General features: G+C 37.5%; 1 pseudogene; it reads right to left on the reverse strand.

Annotated features, from left to right (window-relative positions):
• The window catches only part of LOC116481534 (elongation factor 1-alpha 1-like), a 49,057-nt pseudogene extending 30,865 nt beyond the window's left edge, over positions 1-18,192 (reverse strand).
• Between the last annotated feature and the right edge of the window lie 331 nt (positions 18,193-18,523).

Raw genomic sequence — 18,523 nt, forward strand, 5'->3', positions numbered from 1 at the left:
CTTGTTGATTTGTGTTCTAGATAAATGTGAATGCCAGAATTAAAGAACTAGAGGAGATGATAAAACCATTTTAGGACCCAAGCTCATTAAAATGTATGATGCTCAATAAAACAAAATGTCAATTTTAATTGTGCTTGATATTTTTCAGCTAACTAAATTCAATTTTTAAAAAAGTTATATTTTCCCATTGGAATTTAATCACATACTTTAGCTGGATCACTAACGCTTGCCCATTTCTTGTGAACTTCAGTGTATCAGGTATGTATCTAGAAATCTGTGGTTAGAAAAACTCATGTTGATGCTCAACAAAAAAGTGTGAGGTATCCATATCCCAGAGAAAGTTTTATATTGTAATGGAAATACAGAATGAATATAGCTAGTATTATATTGTGAAAAGTTTATGACCAAATTTTTTGAAAACTCATTTTATTTTCATTATGGAACAATAAAAATAGATTTTAAAAGTACCATTTAGAGATACTTTTAACTTCTTTGTTTGTTTGTTTTTGTTTTTTTGTTTTTTGAGACTGAGTCTTGCTCTGTCGCCCAGGCTGGAGTGCAGTGGCGACATCTTGGCTCACTGCAATCTCCACCGCCTGGGTTCACGCCATTCTCCTGCCTCAACCTCCCGAGTAGCTGGGACTGCAGGTGCCCACCACCATGCCCGGCTAATTGTTTTTGCATTTTTTTTTTAAGTAGAGACAGGGTTTCACTGTTTTAGCCAGGATGGTCTCGATCTCCTGACCTCCTGATCCACCCGCCTCGGCCTCAAAAAGTGCTGGGATTAGATACTTTTAACTTTTGAATGCAGAATTACAAGTCTTCTTAATCTTGTTTGATTTACATAGGATTATATGCACCTAATAAAGGTGGGTTAGTTTATGCATTTCAGAAATAAGAAAACCGAATTATCCAATGCAAGGGCAAAATCTATGATAAAATTTATTGATATCTAGCTTGGGACGTGATCCAACACATTGCATCAAATTTTCTTTTACTATTCAGGCTCCAGAAAAATAATTCATTCTCTAAATTTGTAATTTCCCAGTAAGAATTACAAAGTGTACCTAATAATAAAAGATGTTATAGTGTGATCCATAATAATAAAAATATAATAACATCTATATAATTTACATGCATAGCAATGTTATTTACATGTGAATTGTTTGCAAAATAATGTCCCATTTTTTCACTTAAAATACCTACAGATATGTAAAGATATAAATTATTTGTTATCCCTATCTCCTTGTTACTATGGGATTGGTGGTCCTGGACTTCTCTGAGTCCTGTGGGCTCGTGGATTACCATTTTCTTATAAATTTCTTTTTCTTTTAATACCTTCACTATCCATTTTTTGTAATTTGGCCTTTGAGCCTTCTTTCAGAATTTAAGCTTCTTTTCAGAATTTAAGAAAATTCTGAAATTTAAGAATTCAAGCTTCTGTTTTACTTTTACATTCCATAATTTAAAAATTAAGTTTCTCTAGGTCTTTGTCTTTTCCACAGCAGCCATACTTCTGGAACTCGCCACATGGCTGGTAGCCCTCATTCCCTCACCTCACTTTTCCTTCTCAACCCTAATAGCTGATGTTTCCTCATTGCTTCTCTTAACATGCAGTTAACTTCTTACTTGAACTTCAGTTAAGCCCTCTGTACTAGTCCGTTCTCATATTGCTGTAAATAACTACCCGAGACTTGGTAATTTATAAAGAAAAGAAGTTTAATTGGCTCATGGTTCTGCAGGCTATATAAAAAGCATGGCTGGGGAGGCTCCAGAAAACTTACAATCATGGCAGAAAGCAAAGGAAAAGCAAGCACAATCTTCGCATGGCAGAGAAGAGAGAGAAAGAGAGAAAGGGAGAAGAGTGAAGTACTATATCCTTTTAATAACCAGATCTTGTGAGAACTCTGTCAGAAGACAGCACTAGGGGGATGGTGCTAAACCATTAGAAACCACACACATGATCCAATCGCCTCCCACCAGGCCCCAATTCCAACATTCAGAATCACAATTCAACATGAGATGTGGGTGGGGACACAGAGTCAAACCATATCATTCCACCTTTGGCCCCTCCCAAATCTCATGTTCACCTCACATTTCAAAACACAATGACATTTTCCAAACCGTCCCCCAAAGTCTTCAGTCATTCCAGCATTACCTCAAAGGTCCACAGTCCGAAGCCTCATCTGAGACAAATCAAGTCCTTTCCACCTATGAACCTGTAAAATAAAAAACAGCCTAGTTACTTTCAAGACAAATTGGAGATACAGGCATTGGGTAAATACTCCCATTCCACAAGGGAGAAATTGGCCAAACCAAAGGGGCTACAGGCCCCATACAAGTCCGAAACCCAGCAGGGCAGTCATTAAATGTTAAAGCTCCAGAATAACCTCCTTTGACTCCATGTCTCACATGCAGGCCACGATGATGGAAGGATGGAAGAGGTGGGCTCTCAAGACCTTGGGCAGCTCTGGCCCAGTGGATCTGTAGGGTACAGCCACCATGGCAGATTTCATAGGCTGGCATTGAGTGTCTGTGCTTTTTCCAGGAGCATGGTGCAAGCTGTCATTGGATCTACCATTTTGGGGTCTAGAATATGGTGGCCCTCTTTGCACAGCTCCAGTAGGCAGTGCCCTAGTGGGGACTCTGTGTGGGGGCTACAGTCCCACATTTCCCCTTTTTACTGCCCAGGTAAAGGTTCTTCATGATGGCTTTCCTCCTGTAGCAGACTTCTGCTTTGACATTCAGGTATTTCCATACAAACTCTGAAATCCAAGCAGAGGCTCCCAATCCTCAACTCTTGCCTTCTGTGCACCCGCAGGCCCAATACCACATGGAAGCCACCAAGTCTTGGGGTATGCACCCCTGAAGCAACAGCCTGAGCTGTACCTTGGCTCAAGCTAAGCCATGGCTAGAGATGGAGTTGCTGGAATGCAAGGTGCCATGTCCTGAGGCTGCACAGAGCAGCAGGGTCCTGGGCCTGCCCCCACAAAACCATTTTTCTCTCCTAGTCCTTTAGGCCTGTGATGGGAGGGACTGCCAGGAAGGTCTCTGAAATGCTTTGGAGGCATTTTCCCCCTTGTCTTGCTATTAACATTCAGCAACTCTTTACTTTTGCAAATTTCTTCAGCCAGCTTTAACTGCTCCCCTGAAAATAGGATTTTCTTTTCTACCACATGATCAGGCTGCAAATTTTCTAAGCTTTTATGCTTTCTTCCCTTTTAAGTATAATTTCCAGTTTCAGAAACTCTCTTTGCAAATGCATATGAGTATACACTGCTAGAAGCAGCCAGGCAGCATCCTGAAAACTTTGTTGCTTAGAAATTTCTTCTGCCAGATACCCTAAATTATCTCTCTCTAGTTCAAAGTTCCACAGATCTTTAGAGCATGGGCACAATGCCACTAGTCTCTTTGCTGAAGCACAGCAAGAGTAACCTTTACTCCAGTTCCCAATAAGTTTCTCATTTCCATATGAGACCACCTCAGCCTGGACTTCACTGTTCGTATCGCTCTCAGCAATTTGGTCACAGCCATTCAACAAGTCTCTAGAAGTTGCAAACTTTCCCTCATCTCCTATCTTCTTCTGATCTCTCCAAACTGTTCCAAACTCAGCCCATTACCCAGTTCCAAAGTTGCTTCCACATTTTCAGGTATCTTCATAGCAATGGCCCACTTCCCCGGTACCAACATTCTGCACTAGTCCATTCTCACACTGATATAAAGAACTACCTGAGACTGGGTAATTTATAAAGAAAAAAAGGTTTAATTTACTTACAGTTCCACAGGCTGGAGGCATGGTTGGGAAGGCTTCAGGAAACTTACAGTCATGGCAGAAAGCAAAGGGGAAACAGGCACAATCGTCACATGATAGAGCAGGAGAGAAAGAGATTGAAGGGGAAGCCCTACACACTTTTCAACAACCAGATTTCATGAGAACTCTATTCCCAAGATTCAATCACCTCCCACCAGGCCTCACCTCCAACACTCAGGATCACAATTCCACATGAGATTTGTGTGGGGACACAGAGACAAACCACATCACCCTCCTTGGTCAACCCAAAAAATATTTTATTTCTGATTTTTATGAGTTGGATTGTATCCCCCAAATTCACATGTTGATGTTCTAATCTCCAGTACTTTGCAGAGTGAATTTATTTGTGAGTAAGTTCACTGCAGATGTAATGATTTGAGATGAGGTCATACCAGAGTAGTTTGGGTGCCTAGTCCAGTATGACTGGTGTTCTTATAGAAAGAGAAAATTTGAACCCAAACACCCATAGATAGAGGAGGATGTGAAGAGGCAAGGAAGAAGATGGATATCAGTAAGCCCAGGAGACAGACCTGACACTGAGCTTCCTTTTGCCCCCCTTAAAAGGAACCAACCCTTTTGACAATACCTTGATCTTGGACATTGAGCCTACAGAACTGTGAAATGGTAAGTTTCTATTGTTTAAGCAATCCAGTTTGTCGTACTTCTTTACAACAATCCTAGCAAAGTAATGCATTGATCTTACCTGAGGTTTGCTGTGTTTATAACAAATCTGAATACTTCTTCCTTCTTGAACTTCTTCTTTTGTTTGTCTTCTACAATCATTTGCTTCCCACTTTTTCCATGGACAAATGCTAAAACTCTAATGTTTATCACAGAATAAAGCATGTTCTTGGTGACAAAATACGAACCTCAAACTATATTTCCACCATTATCTGTCCCCTGAGTTATAAATCAGTGTAGATAAATGGCTATTAGATATTATCATGTAATAGTGATATAGGCATTTCACATTCCAAGCTAACCTAATTCCTTCTTGGATCCCTATTGCATTGATTTCACCATCTACATAATACCTTCTTTATGTCCCTCCCCCTTTTTCTATTGCTTGTATATCACCAAGTTCTTTCTTCTGCCTCTATCCATCACTGCTCTCAATGAAGTATGAAAAGACACAGTCATCACTTACCTGTATAACTACTAGAGCTTCACAACTTGTCTACCTGTAATTAGATAAAAACTCTTCTAATTTGTCCTCCTCACTGCACCCAGGGTAATATTTTTAAATAATCACATTTTGGCCTGGCGTGTTGGCTCACACCTGTAATCTCAGCACTTTGGGAAGCCAAGGCGGGTGGATCACCTGAGGTCAGGAGTTTGAGACCAGCCTGACCAACATGGTGAAATTCCATCTCTACTAAAAATACAAAAATTAACCGGATATGGTGGCAGGTACCTGTAATCCCAGCTACTCGGGAGGCTGAGGCAGAAGAATCACTTGAACCCAGAAGGTGGAGGTTGCAGTGAGCCAAGATTGCACCACTGCACTCCAGCCTGGAAACAGATTGAGACTCTCTCTCAAAAAATAAATGAATAATAAATTTAAAAAACATAACATTTTAACTCTTTGAATAAAACTTTTATGTTTGTTGTTCAGAATATTTAAAATATTTTATTGTGAAATAATTTTAAATTTACAGAGATTTTGCAAAGAAATTGTAAAATTTTCCATATACTGTCTTCTCCAAGATTTTAACATCTGTGCCTGATTTGCTTTATCATTCTCTTTCTCTTTCCCCCTCCATATTATTTGTTATGGAAACTTTTAGAGCAGAGTGCATGCATCATGCATCATTACCCCTCAGCCTTTGCTGTGTATTTTCTGAGAATAAAGACATTTTCTTTTATAACAGTCTGATTTTAAAAGTCAGTAAATATATACTTGATTCAATGTTAGCATCTAATCATCGAAAGTTATATTTTAAATGTCACTGGCCTTTAAAGTAATTGTTTATTCCCAGCACCTATTCATGTCCAGTATCTTTTGCTACATTTAGTTGTCATTCACTTTAGTTTTTTTAATCTGAAAAGTGTTCTTATCCTTTGTCTTTCATACCTGTGACATTTTTGAAAAATATAAACAAATTCTGTTCTTCTTAATTTTGGATTTTCTCATGTTTTCTCGTGATTATGTTTGTTATTAATTTTTGGCTACAATATTTTATAAATGATACTTTGTTCTTTTAGTGTAACACCTCCAGAGGCACAAGATCCCCTGTCTTACTTGTCATTTTAACTTTGATCATATATTTAAACAATTGTCCAGTTACTCTACTCCCTAGTTAATACGTTTTTAAGTTCATTTGCAGTTACTAAATAAGTTTAGAGGAGATATTTGAGACAATATTAATATTGGGTTACTCACCATACTTTGACTATTTGGAATGAAAATTCATTGATGATTCTTAACTGAACTATAATTTACTCTATATTCTATTCCTTTATTGTAAAGTTCACACATCTTAAATGGCATACAAGACTGAGTGATTTAGCTCTTCTTTACTTCTACTACTGATTCTGTTTCCATTTCTCTGCCTATGTGTATACCCTTAAGTGTTTTGAAGGCATAGTATTTTTTTTACTACTGTGAGCTGTTCATTATTTTTGTTTATCCATGTGTTTCTGTGTTCGTATGTGAAATATATTCTGCTACAGTTGATGTGCCTTCATTCTAATATAGTTTCATCGAAAACCATAAAGGGCATTTATAAGATTCAAAATGCCTCTTCTCAGTTCATATAAATTCATTCAATATACAAATGCATCAATTAAGTAATGTCATTATCTTATATTTATCCAAGAGTTGATTATCTGTATTCTGGATTAAAATAATAAAATTTTAGTGGTGGAATATCCTCCACTTTCTATTGAACAGCCTTTCACATGCAGACTTTCTTCCTCAATGCCCAGTGTGTGTTCAAGGAATGCACATTTATTTTCATAATGTAGTGTTAAAATATAATTAAAGCAATACATATACAGGAACAAAATAAAATAATATATCACAGGCTAAAGGAAATAAACCATTAGAGGACTTACTATTGACGGCCCAGATGACTGGGCCACCGCATTGCCCCATTAACAAAAATAATGGAGAGTACACTGCCAATTTGCACTTTGCAATATTCAGCATCACCCGTTTTCTTTTTCTCCTCAATGTAGGTGGCTGTAATCCTTACTTACTTGTATTTTGGGCTTCAATTCATCTATAGTTTAGTTAAAATTTTAATCTTTTACAAAAATCAGGGAAACATTTTTAAATGAAGAAGTATTATTTTAATGTAGAAGTAAATAACATGTAAAGAAAATAAGGCATTTGTTTATTTAGTTGACTTTCTGATTTTGATTACACAGAAGAAGGAAAACAAATCTGGGTGTACAAGATTGGTTGCTATTTTCTCTGACGAAAAATTGTACACAAAAATCAGGACAGCCCAGCTTAGTGCTTCTGTTTCTTATCAGATGTTCAGATAGTTTGAGGTGCTGAGGGCACATAGAGTAAAAGCCAATGGAGAGTTTGAAAAGCAATTTGAACTTGTTCTGAAGCCACAACTTGCAGCCTGAAGTGTTTTGGTTGACAACCATTTTACATTCTGTCTAGCTCATATCTTTCATTGTCAATATTGCTGAAATTTTTGAAGTTTTTAGATAAGACATTCCCTATCAGGATCCAGTTTCTCCATATTTAACAAATAGCATTGTACATTCAGTATGTCTTCAGAATCTGCTACTCAAATGACGTAAGTCCTACTTAAGGGATACATGTAGATGAGAAAATAGTTATTTCCTTCTTTTTGAGAAAGCTTAAATTTCAACGCACATTTCAATGCTGCACTGGAATGCCACTAAATATTCTCACTCCTAAAATTTGAAGAACTGGATATAGGGTGATTTTATTCTAACTAATAAGTTTACAAAAGAGAAAACTACAACAACAAAATAACATAAGTATTTATATCTTGAAACAATTATTTACTCAATATATTTAACGAGTTTACTATGTATGAAGAATACTGGAGAATTCTGAAAATTATTTTCTAAAATGCCTTGCAGTTAAAGTTGTAAAACACCTTCATAATTTTAATGTTAGCAAGTGAGAAGGCACTCCCAGTACCCATTTAATGATTTGTACTGTGGGAATATAGAAAGAATAAAAAACATTCTAATTTTTTTTATTACAAACTAATGTCTAATTTACTCTATATTCTATTCCTTTATCGTAAAGTTACAAACTAATGTAATAAAATTACAAACTAATGTAATTTATTAATGATTTTTTTCTCTCTCTTTTGCTCTCTCCACTTTGTGTGTGTGTGTGTGCATGCACATGTGCGTACGTATATGTTTGTGAAAAAACAGAAATGGGTATTTTTTTTTTACCCTTTTTTTAAAGCATATTTAGAACCTGGCCTACAGGTCCAAGCTTTGGTAGGCAATGTTGTAGAAAAGACACAAGTGATCAAGGATCAAAACTCAGGAAATATCATCAGCTGCTTCTGCTCCTACTTTAAAAGGCCAGGAATCCCATCAGCCAGGTATTAAGCCCAGTGCATAACAGCAGAAAAACCCCGTGACATGTGTTTACCTATGTAACAAACCTTCACATGTACCCCCAAATCTAAAATAAAAGTTTAAAAAATTAAAAGGCCAGAAATCACAGAAATCTATTGCAAGCCACCTTCCACCAAACAACCATCAATCTATGAGAGTCCTCACAAGAAGCGAACACAATTTCAGGCCGGAACAAATAACATCTACTCTGGAATGAATACCAACACACTGCCTTCTGTTGCTGTTAATGGCCACATGGACAACATAGGACTTCCTTTTTTTTTTTTTTTTTTTTTTTTTTTGAGATGGAGTCTTGCTCTGTCACCCAGGCTGGAGTGCAGTGGCGCCATCTTGGCTCACTGCAAGCTCTGCCTCCCGGGTTCACACCATTCTCCTGCCTCAGCCTCCAGAGTAGCTGGGACTACAGGTGCCGCCACCACGCCCAGCTAATTTTTTTGTATTTTTAGTAGAGACGGGGTTTCACCGCGTTAGCCAGGATGGTCTCTATCTCCTGACCTCATGATCCTCCCGCCTCTGCCTCCCAAAGTGCTGGGATTACAGGCATGAGCCACTGCGCCCGGCCAGGACTTCTTGTCTCTCTTGGTATGGATTACTAGGACTCTGTTTATGCCTCGCTCTTTAAGATTTTGGGATTGTATTTTGTCGTATTGCCCAGTTTTCCTATGCCTTGGTTTCTCTTCCGATATCCCCAGGCTCTTGGTAGCAGGATTTCTACACTGCATTCTTTTGATTTGTGGTTAACAACATTTACTTCACCTTTTCTTCCTTGTTTATATTCAACTGTGATTATCAGCCTCCCAGGTTTGTTTGACAACTGACATCTGAGTACTGTGTCTTCTGACTTGATACTTCATCCTCTGATATTTTATTTGTATGTTAATTAATAATAATAATTTTCCCGTCGAATCCTGTACTAACAGACCTCCAATATAAAGAAGCTGGCCTGCAAGTAGTTGTAATCAATATGAGGATTCATAATACAGTAAGATAAACACATAGATAATATTGGCATAAAACTCCAAATCAGTTCAACAATATGCATAATTCATTTCATATTTATTTAAATATGTCTTGTTTAGTGAATAAGCACAACTCTTACAAGAAACTATAAATGTTAACGATGGCAACTGTCAGGCCACATTGCTTTATTTCACCCAATATGACATCATTTGAGTTTACTGTTGTTTATCTTTTGCAAAGAAACATCAGCTTGACAGTATTTGATCTCCAAAATATCGGAAAAGCACATTTTCAAATGTAAATTAGTCCAGATTATTTTAATTTTGTAATTTACTCAAGTAACATAAGAATGCATTTTGTTGAAAAAGATCCAGGCGTATATCAAGAAGTATTCTGAATTAAAACACACATTTTTGGCCAGGCGCAGTGGCTCAGGCCTGTAATCCCAGCACTTTGAGAGGCCGAGGCAGGCAGATCACGAGGTCAGGAGATTGAGACCATCCTGGCCAACATGGTGAAACCCCGTCTCTACTAAAATACAAGAAATTAGCCGGGCATGGTGGTGGGCGCCTGTAGTCCCAGTTACTTGGGAGGCTGATGCAGAGAAATCGCTTGAACCCTGGAGGCAGAGGCTGCAGTGAGCTGAGATCATGCAGCTGCACTCCAGCCTGGTGACAGAGAGAGACTCCATCTCAAAAACAACAACAGCAACAAAAACAAAAACAAAAAAAATCCATGTCTTTCAGAGTTAACAACTATGAATAATTTGCTGTTTCATTTTTTTATATACTTCTGAAATATTTATACTCATAGTAGACTTGGTTTTTGTTTTATTTTGAATTACATTTAACTTACTTTGTAGTGACTTGTTTTTGTCAATTAACAATGTTTAGGGAATTTTTTTTCTATTAGTTTGTTTACACATACTTGCATGTCTTTCCATGAATGTATTAATTCCAATTTTTAATGATTCTCCTATAGTAATCACCTGTATTAGGTAATTGTCCTGACTTTTCAGTATTTGAAACAGCTGTGATTGACATACTTATATTGTATATGTGTGAAAGTATAGAGTTTCGGGTTGTAGTCATTTTTTCTATTCTGATCATTGGAAATGGCATCTCAGGTTTGTTTACTTTGCTTTTTTTATAATTTTTATTTGACTCTACGATGTTTCAATTTTCCAAAATACTGTCTTTCTTATAAATTCTTTGTTACAATTTTTTCACATCTAGGTATAAATTGTTTTTCTGCTGTGATGCATTTTTTTTTAAGTGTAACTTGAGTTTTTGAATGTCTTTCTACAAAGGACTAGATTTGAATATTAGCAAAATTGAACTTTGTAATGTAATTCTTTTGGATATTTTAAAAAGCTCCAGTAATACATTCTGTGGAGGACATATTTAAAATGTTAAACTGGGAAATATTCTGTCAGTGTAGCTTCTGGCATGTTTCCTGTTTTCTCATAGAAACTTTGCTTGAATGGTTATTAGATTGTGCCTTGATTCTCCTTGGTGCAGATCTGCTCCAATGTAAGAATATGAGGATACCAGGATAGTTGAGTCATCACAATTAAAATATTCGATGGCCCTAAGGATTCCTGAATCCTTTTCCAGAGACTGGGCTAATGAATGATATTATAGAATCCCATAAGCAAGTGGACGTGAATTAGAACAGCCATTTCTAAAGGGAGATAGAACCTTGTGCTTCATCTGGTGTGAAAATAACAAGCGGGTACAATTTGGGTGAGTATCGAGTCATAAAGAGTAAATTATGCTTTCCATAGATTTCGTAGTTCTGCACTAGCCACTAAATAAGGATGAGGGACTAAATGAACAACTGGTAGGCTTGTGTTTGGTGTAGGAATCTGGTCTAGAGATTTTGGAAATGATTTACACAAGGACTCAGAAGCCAAACCATCTGGAAAGAAAAAGTATGATTTGTGATGCATTTCCTATGTTATCCATAACCCTAGTGAAACACTAGATCACACAAAACATGTTTCTTCTCATGACACTTATAGTATTTATATTCACAGACTCTCGATCTCATTTGTTTCACACCTTCTTTCTTGCTTAGTCTTTAAACAGTGCTTGGAGTCTGCTTACCAGCTACTCTTCTTCTTTGCTTTGGAGGCTCAACTACAATATTTTTGGTTTATATTCCTCTGGGCTGCCACTACCACCTGAGACTCCTTCCCACTGTGCTTTCTCGTGAAATCTTTTCCAAGTGATATAATCTACTGATCTCTTCTACTGATGAAAAACATGCTCTTAGAGTCAAATATTCAGGAGTCACTCCAACAGCTCACAGGAGATATTTTTGCCACCATTTTTAGGGATATTATTTAGTTTTATCTATGCATCCATCTTGAGGGGGTGTTTTCTGTCTTAAAAGGAGGAATTATATTAAGTACTATTCATTTTACTTAATATTTGTTTTCTAGTTGTATTAGTGCATTTTCATACTGCTGTGAAGAAATGCCGGAGACTGGGTAATTCATAAAGAGAAAGGTTCAACCGACTCACCATTTCACATGGCTGAGGGGGCCTCAATATCATGGTGGAAGGTGAAGGAGGAGCAAAGGCACATCTTACATGGTGGCAGGCAAGACGGTGTGTGCAGGGGAAATGCCCTTTATAAAGCCATCTAATTTCATGAGACTTATTCACTATCACAAGAACAGCACAGGAAAAACTCACCCCCATGATTCCATTACCTCCTACTGGGTCCTTCCTACAACGCATGGGGATTATGGGAATTACAATTCAAGATGAGATGTGGGTGGGGACACAGCCAAACCATATCACTAGTATATAAGATTTTGGAGATTTTAGCAAGATAAATCTTTTCTTAGCAAAATTTATCATAAAAGCAAGATATGGGATAGAATAAAACATGTCAGCGGAACCAGGGCCAGAGGGCTCAGAAGCTCCAGAATCCTGATCCCACTAATTTCTTTTTCTGGTGGTCTTAGAGAAGTTTGAAAACCACTAATAGAATGGATAAGATACTGGTCCAAATTTAGAAAGTAAGTGTTATAATTCTGAGAGAAACCCCCTCAACTCTAGGGCCATTGTTGACATGGCTGATCTCTTGGCAGTGAACTTTCTCATTGGTCCACTAAATGGGCAAGAATAAAAAGATATAAAAGACTTCTAATTTCTGGTCAAGCTATGACACTGTATCAGGGATGCTCTGTGAGTAATTATTTACAAAAATGACAATATTTAGGACTTTGGAGATTAATGAATTTTTGTAATCTGAAATGACGAAGTCCCTAGAGGAAATATAGCCATAAGTCCTTTTCAAGACATTTTTGCAACAATAAGTAAGACCATTCCCTTGGCATTGCAGAACAATTTAAAACTGCAGATAGAACCTGATGACACTCTGTAATCATAAAAATGAATGATTGGAGTGAATACGATGAATGGCCAATGGCTATAATACATAATAATTGAATTATTTCCTGCCAAAATTTCCAGTGTGTATTCATAATGGCCTATTATAGGAAAAGCATGTTAATCATACTGTGATCTAGAACGTTACATCCATTTTAAGCTCTGGGGTTTCTCTTTTATTCTAGGCTCATTATGCAGAGTAAAAATGATCTGAAAAGAACCTGAACTTTACATCACTATCAATATTAGTGTAGCATCACTTTTTATGTGTCTATGGATATAAATTCAGTAAAAAAAGATCTGAAAATAACTAAATTTTAATAAAAACATTTAATAAAGCTATTCCTAAACAGCCTCCTAGAGGGCTGGAGATGGCTTTATTCTTCATTTCAGTTTTGCAAGTTTGAAGACCCCTAAATATTTGAATCTACTTATATGTTTATATCTATCAATTTTCTATCTACATCAATTTATCTTTCTATCTATCATTAATCATCCATCTATCCATCTTTATATCAAATCATCTGTGGACATATAAGCCAGGGAGAGCTAATTGTATTTTTTAATGTCAGTCATATCAACATAGTGATAATGGTTTATATCTAATTAGTTAGTTAACCAAACTCTAAGTGAACGAAATACACAGTAAGTTTTAAGAGAAACAGAAGATATTGTTATAAAAATAGCAGGTCGATAGAATGGTTTCCACTAAGGTAAGGAAACATAGGTCCAGAGTAATTGTGAATTCTATGTCTCTGCCCAGATAGATGGTGATGGGGGTTTCAGCAGCACCTCAAACAAACTTTAAGTACCTTATCTAACATGTGCCTAGACTCAGCTTGGTATTTATGTTAATTTACTTTCAAATAGACAAAGCTTTTTTATATTATTAAAAATGTTTCTTTTTTGTGTTCCTCTGTAAACACTCATCCCATCTTTCTTCATTAATTCAAATATTCCACAAATATGTACTTAGCAACATGTAAGCCACATACTATTTTAAGTGATATTGACATAGCAATGAACAAATCTCTACGCCCATGTGGAATTTACATTCTGCCATGTTCCTAAGTGGTAGTGTTTTACTGGCTGCTGAATGGCACAGTTCTCTTAGTCACATGTACATTCCTTTTATCTTCTGTTTGCACTTTTTACGGTTTTGATGGACTCAGTTTCTCCCTGCCATATGAAACCTCTGTCTATTTTTTTTTTTTTTTTTTTTGAGACGGAGTCTCGCTCGGTCGCCCAGCTGGAGTGCAGTGGCGCAATCTCGGCTCACTGCAAGCTCCGCCTCCCGGGTTCACGCCATTCTCCTGCCTCAGCCTCTCCGAGTAGCTGGGACTACAGGCGCCCGCCACCACGCCCGGCTAAATTTTTTTGTATTTTTAGTAGAGACGGGGTTTCACCGTGGTCTCGATCTCCTGACCTCATGATCCGCCCGCCTCGGCCTCCCAAAGTGCTGGGATTACAAGCATGAGCCACCGCGCCCGGCTGTCTATTTTAAATTATATTTATTTTCATTGCTTGAGACATGCAAACTACTTCCATATACATTGAAAACCCACCTGTAGCATACTCAAGCTTGTAACTTTTCTTGCCCTGGAATTCATAGTCTACTTTTCTAAGTTAACATTTTTGTTTTTTTTTTGACCTCTTGAAGTTTTTGTTTTCTTTGACCTCTTGAAAGACACTTTCTTTTCTATGTTTGAATATGTAACAATAAGATAGAACTGAGTTATACAATATTTAAACAGAGTATGTAACTTTTTCATAACATACGCCAATAGGCTCATAATAAACATGAAGCTTTCTGGAATACTTGAAGTCTCCTGACTTAATAAGTGTGCAGTAGCCCCCAATCTCCTTGTCACATCCCCAAACATATTTTTGTAACATTTTTTGTGCTTAAACTATAATTTAAAAAGGATAAAATCCAAAAGTATCCTCCTTTAACATGTTTCTATTTGTATCCCTGAGATACAGAGACGTGGAGATTCTCTAGTATTTGAGTTATAAACCATGCTGCAGCTGTAGGATATATAAATATCCTGGAACCACCCAGCTTTTTGGTGAGCAGAAATCTTTTGACAGCAAATAAATATCTGTTGGCCAGCACTGAACTTCTGAGTGTGCGGCCGCCTCCTGATTTCTTGCTCTATAGCTCGTTCCCAGTTGCTGCATAATCATCAAGCACAATACAAGATCAAAACAAATACTTCCTTAGGTTGCTATTTTTCAATTTTTACACCCAGCAGGTAAACAAACATTCATCAATTTTCTCACAGTGGGCTCACTTCCAATTTCAAGGAACTGATTATAGAGATTTCTTTGAATCTACTAGAAAGGGGGAGATGTAGGTCTGGGTTACAAAGTTGTTACAACTTTGCTGAAAACCCTCTGAGAATTCTCCTGCAAAGAAAACTGTACATGAACCCCTCTAGGTCATTCAGCCACTGGTAGTATGTACACACGTTGCTGTTCTATAGAACTCCAGCAGTGCCCTCGCCCCTGAGTCTTGATCTCAGAACTTAAAGCATTACCCATGTATTCAGCTGATTGCTCAATGCTTATATTCATTCCTCTTGAAATAACGCTCCAATTTAAAACATAAGGGTAATAGAAATGAAGTTAGTATTCACAAATTTATATTCACAAGGTCTATGACAGGGGCAGGATTTTACCCTTCTTATTCATTTACATAATGGATGAGACATCACAATTGAATGCAATGTATGATTCTAACGAATAAAATGTTCTTCTTGCACTTATGTAGGACTTTGAATATTCTTATTACTGTATTTAGTATATGGATATTGTTAGTGAGGTATGTGCTTCCCGTCCTAGATTGTAAGATTTCCAAACGTAGAAAATACGTCTTGGACATCTTTCAAACTAAAATATCGGCGTATCACGAGGTCGGGAGATCGAGACCACGGTGAAACCCCGTCTCTACTAAAAATACAAAAAGTTAGCCGGGCGTGGTGGCGGGCGCCTGTAGTCCCAGCTACTCGGAGAGGCTGAGGCAGGAGAATGGCGTGAACCCGGGAGGCGGAGCTTGCAGTGAGCCGAGATTGCGCCACTGCACTCCAGCCTGGGTGACAGAGCGAGACTCCGTCTCAAAAAAAAAAAAAAAAAAAGAATTCATTAAAGATACTGTGGCACTTCACTGTGAATGCTTCATCAAACATCTCCTAAGATACTGTGGCACTTCATTGTGAATGCTTCATCAAACATCTCCTAAGAACAAGGGTATTCATCATATGTAACCATGAAATGAAGATCTGATTCAGGAAATTGAATCTTAATTCAATGGTGTTATGTAATATACAGTGCATATTTCAATTTTCCTAATTGTTCCAATAATATTCTTTGTTGCTTTTTGTTTTGTTTTGTTTTTAAAATTCAGGATCCATAAAAAAAGGAAAAAAAAATCATACATTACATTCAATTGTTGTGTCTCATCCAATCTTTTCTCAGACTTTATATCTTGGGGATAGAGCTATTATTTCTCTTATTTTTATTGACATCAAATCAACTATTGACCGTTAATCATCCACTCCAACGTTATCATCCAAGTTACATTCTGTTATTTCTCATTTATTTCTGTATTGGGTTCTTAATTAAAGTTAATATGTCCACACATCACTTCCTACAGTATAATCTCTAAATAAGAGACAGAGTATTTTAAGAAGAGTGATGTTAGTTACGTTATCAACATTCTAGAACTATTCTACACTTCATATAACATAAAATCGAAGTTCCTACAATGGTTCTCAAGCTCTCACAAGGTCTACATATATATTTTTTCTCATAGTATATACATTTTTACATAATATGTATACTATCAGGAACATATACACTTATAATAGTATATAATAAATACATAACATGAAATAATATTTTAATTTATTATAATATACAATATTATATACAAAATACAAATTTATTGTATGAGAAATGTGTGTATATATATTTTTTATATATATATTTATCTCTGTATAGACCTTGTTGAACTTTGAAAGCAATTGTAAGAGCTTTAATTTTACATTGCATCTGGATTCAGAAAGATATCTTTATATATGCACAGAAACATACGTACATAAATATATGTATTTGTGTACATACATACATATATATATGCGTATAGCATCAATGCCTACTACTCTTGATTGTTCATGCTAGCTACATTGTCCTTTTTGCTATTTCTTAAATACATCAGGCACACTTCCCAATTTTTCTCCACAAAGAATATTTTTCTTCAATTTTCTCTTTATATCCCCACTCAGTGATTTTCCAAACATAAAGTGTAGTTTTGTCTGATTTTTTATTACTCAATTAAAATAACTCATTTAAAAGTTCAGCATTGACTGTCCTCTGTAGGACTTGACTGCCCATTAGAGATACTGTTATAGAACTGGAATTCCTAAGAGAAAAGTAATGATAAAATTCTGCAGTAATAGAGGCCACATGTGAATACTTAACCATGAAGAAAAAGGCAGACACATTAATGCAATGGGAGGTTACAAAATATTGCAAACAGGAGGGTATGTATACAATCAGCAAGAACAATGGGAATGGTTATTACAACATTATTCTGAGGGGCAATATCAATGGGCAACCAAAGAGGGTATTGCTCAATTGTTGTAAACAAAAGAAATCTAGAATGAATGATCACGAGCCTGGGGAAGTCATTCTAACAAAATGTCACAGCCCCTTGTCCAGGTGCTGAGGTTTACGCATTGTTAAGATTCAGAACCACATGACTGGATGAAGGCCAAGTCTTCCTAAGAAAGGAACCTGCAGCAGAATGTCAAATCTATTTGGTAATGAGTCTGTCCCTTTTTCTCCAAAGATCCTAAGCCATTTAATCCATTTAAGAACACAAACCTTTCAGTGACTGTTAGACGTAGAGTATAAATAGTCACTGATACTGAGGAACCTGAGTGTTATCACAGCATCTTTTAGAGTTGGGGCATATGGGTGCCAGGTTACAAATGAATCCAACTCTAATTGTGATGTGGAAGGGAAGTGCCAGGAAGGGCATGGTTCCTTTAAATGACATGGAATGGGGCAGGGAAGTGCTGGGTAGAGGAGGGCATGATCCCTGGCTAGGGCTCCACTCCCACGGACCTAGGTGAGGACAGGCATTTTTTGTTTTCCTGGCCAAATGTTGCATTTCCAAAGACCACCCTGGCCTGCCACACCCCCATCCTGTGCCTATAAAAACCCTGAGGCTCCAGCAGGCAGACACACAGGCAGCTGGACGTCAAGAGGAACACATCGGCGGAGGAACACATGGGGAGCTGGACTTGGAGAGGCACGTACCAACAGGCACCAGCACACCGGCAGGCCACCGAGGGCAGAACAACTGGGGCAGCCAGGGGACAGCCCAGACCGCCAAGCTGCGCGACTCCCGGAGAAAACCATCGCCCTTCTGGCTCCCTCATCTGCTGAGAGCTACCTCCACTCAATAAAACCTTGCACTCATTCTCCAAGCCCACGAATGATCTGATTCTTCCCGTACAACAGGGCGAAAACTCAGGATACAGAAAGCCCTCTGTCCTTGTGACAAGGTAGAGGGTCTAATTGAGCTGGTTAACACAAGCCACCTACAGACAGCAAAACTAAAAGAGCACACAGTAACACACGCCCACTGGGGGTTCAGGAGCTGCAAACATTCACCCCTAGACAATGCCGTGCGGTCGGAGCCCCACAGCCTGCCCATCTGTGTGCTACCCTGGAGGTCTCAGCAGCGGGG

Source organism: Hylobates moloch, unplaced genomic scaffold, assembly GCF_009828535.3.
Source record: "Hylobates moloch isolate HMO894 unplaced genomic scaffold, HMol_V3 SCAFFOLD_14, whole genome shotgun sequence".
NCBI lineage: Eukaryota > Metazoa > Chordata > Mammalia > Primates > Hylobatidae > Hylobates > Hylobates moloch.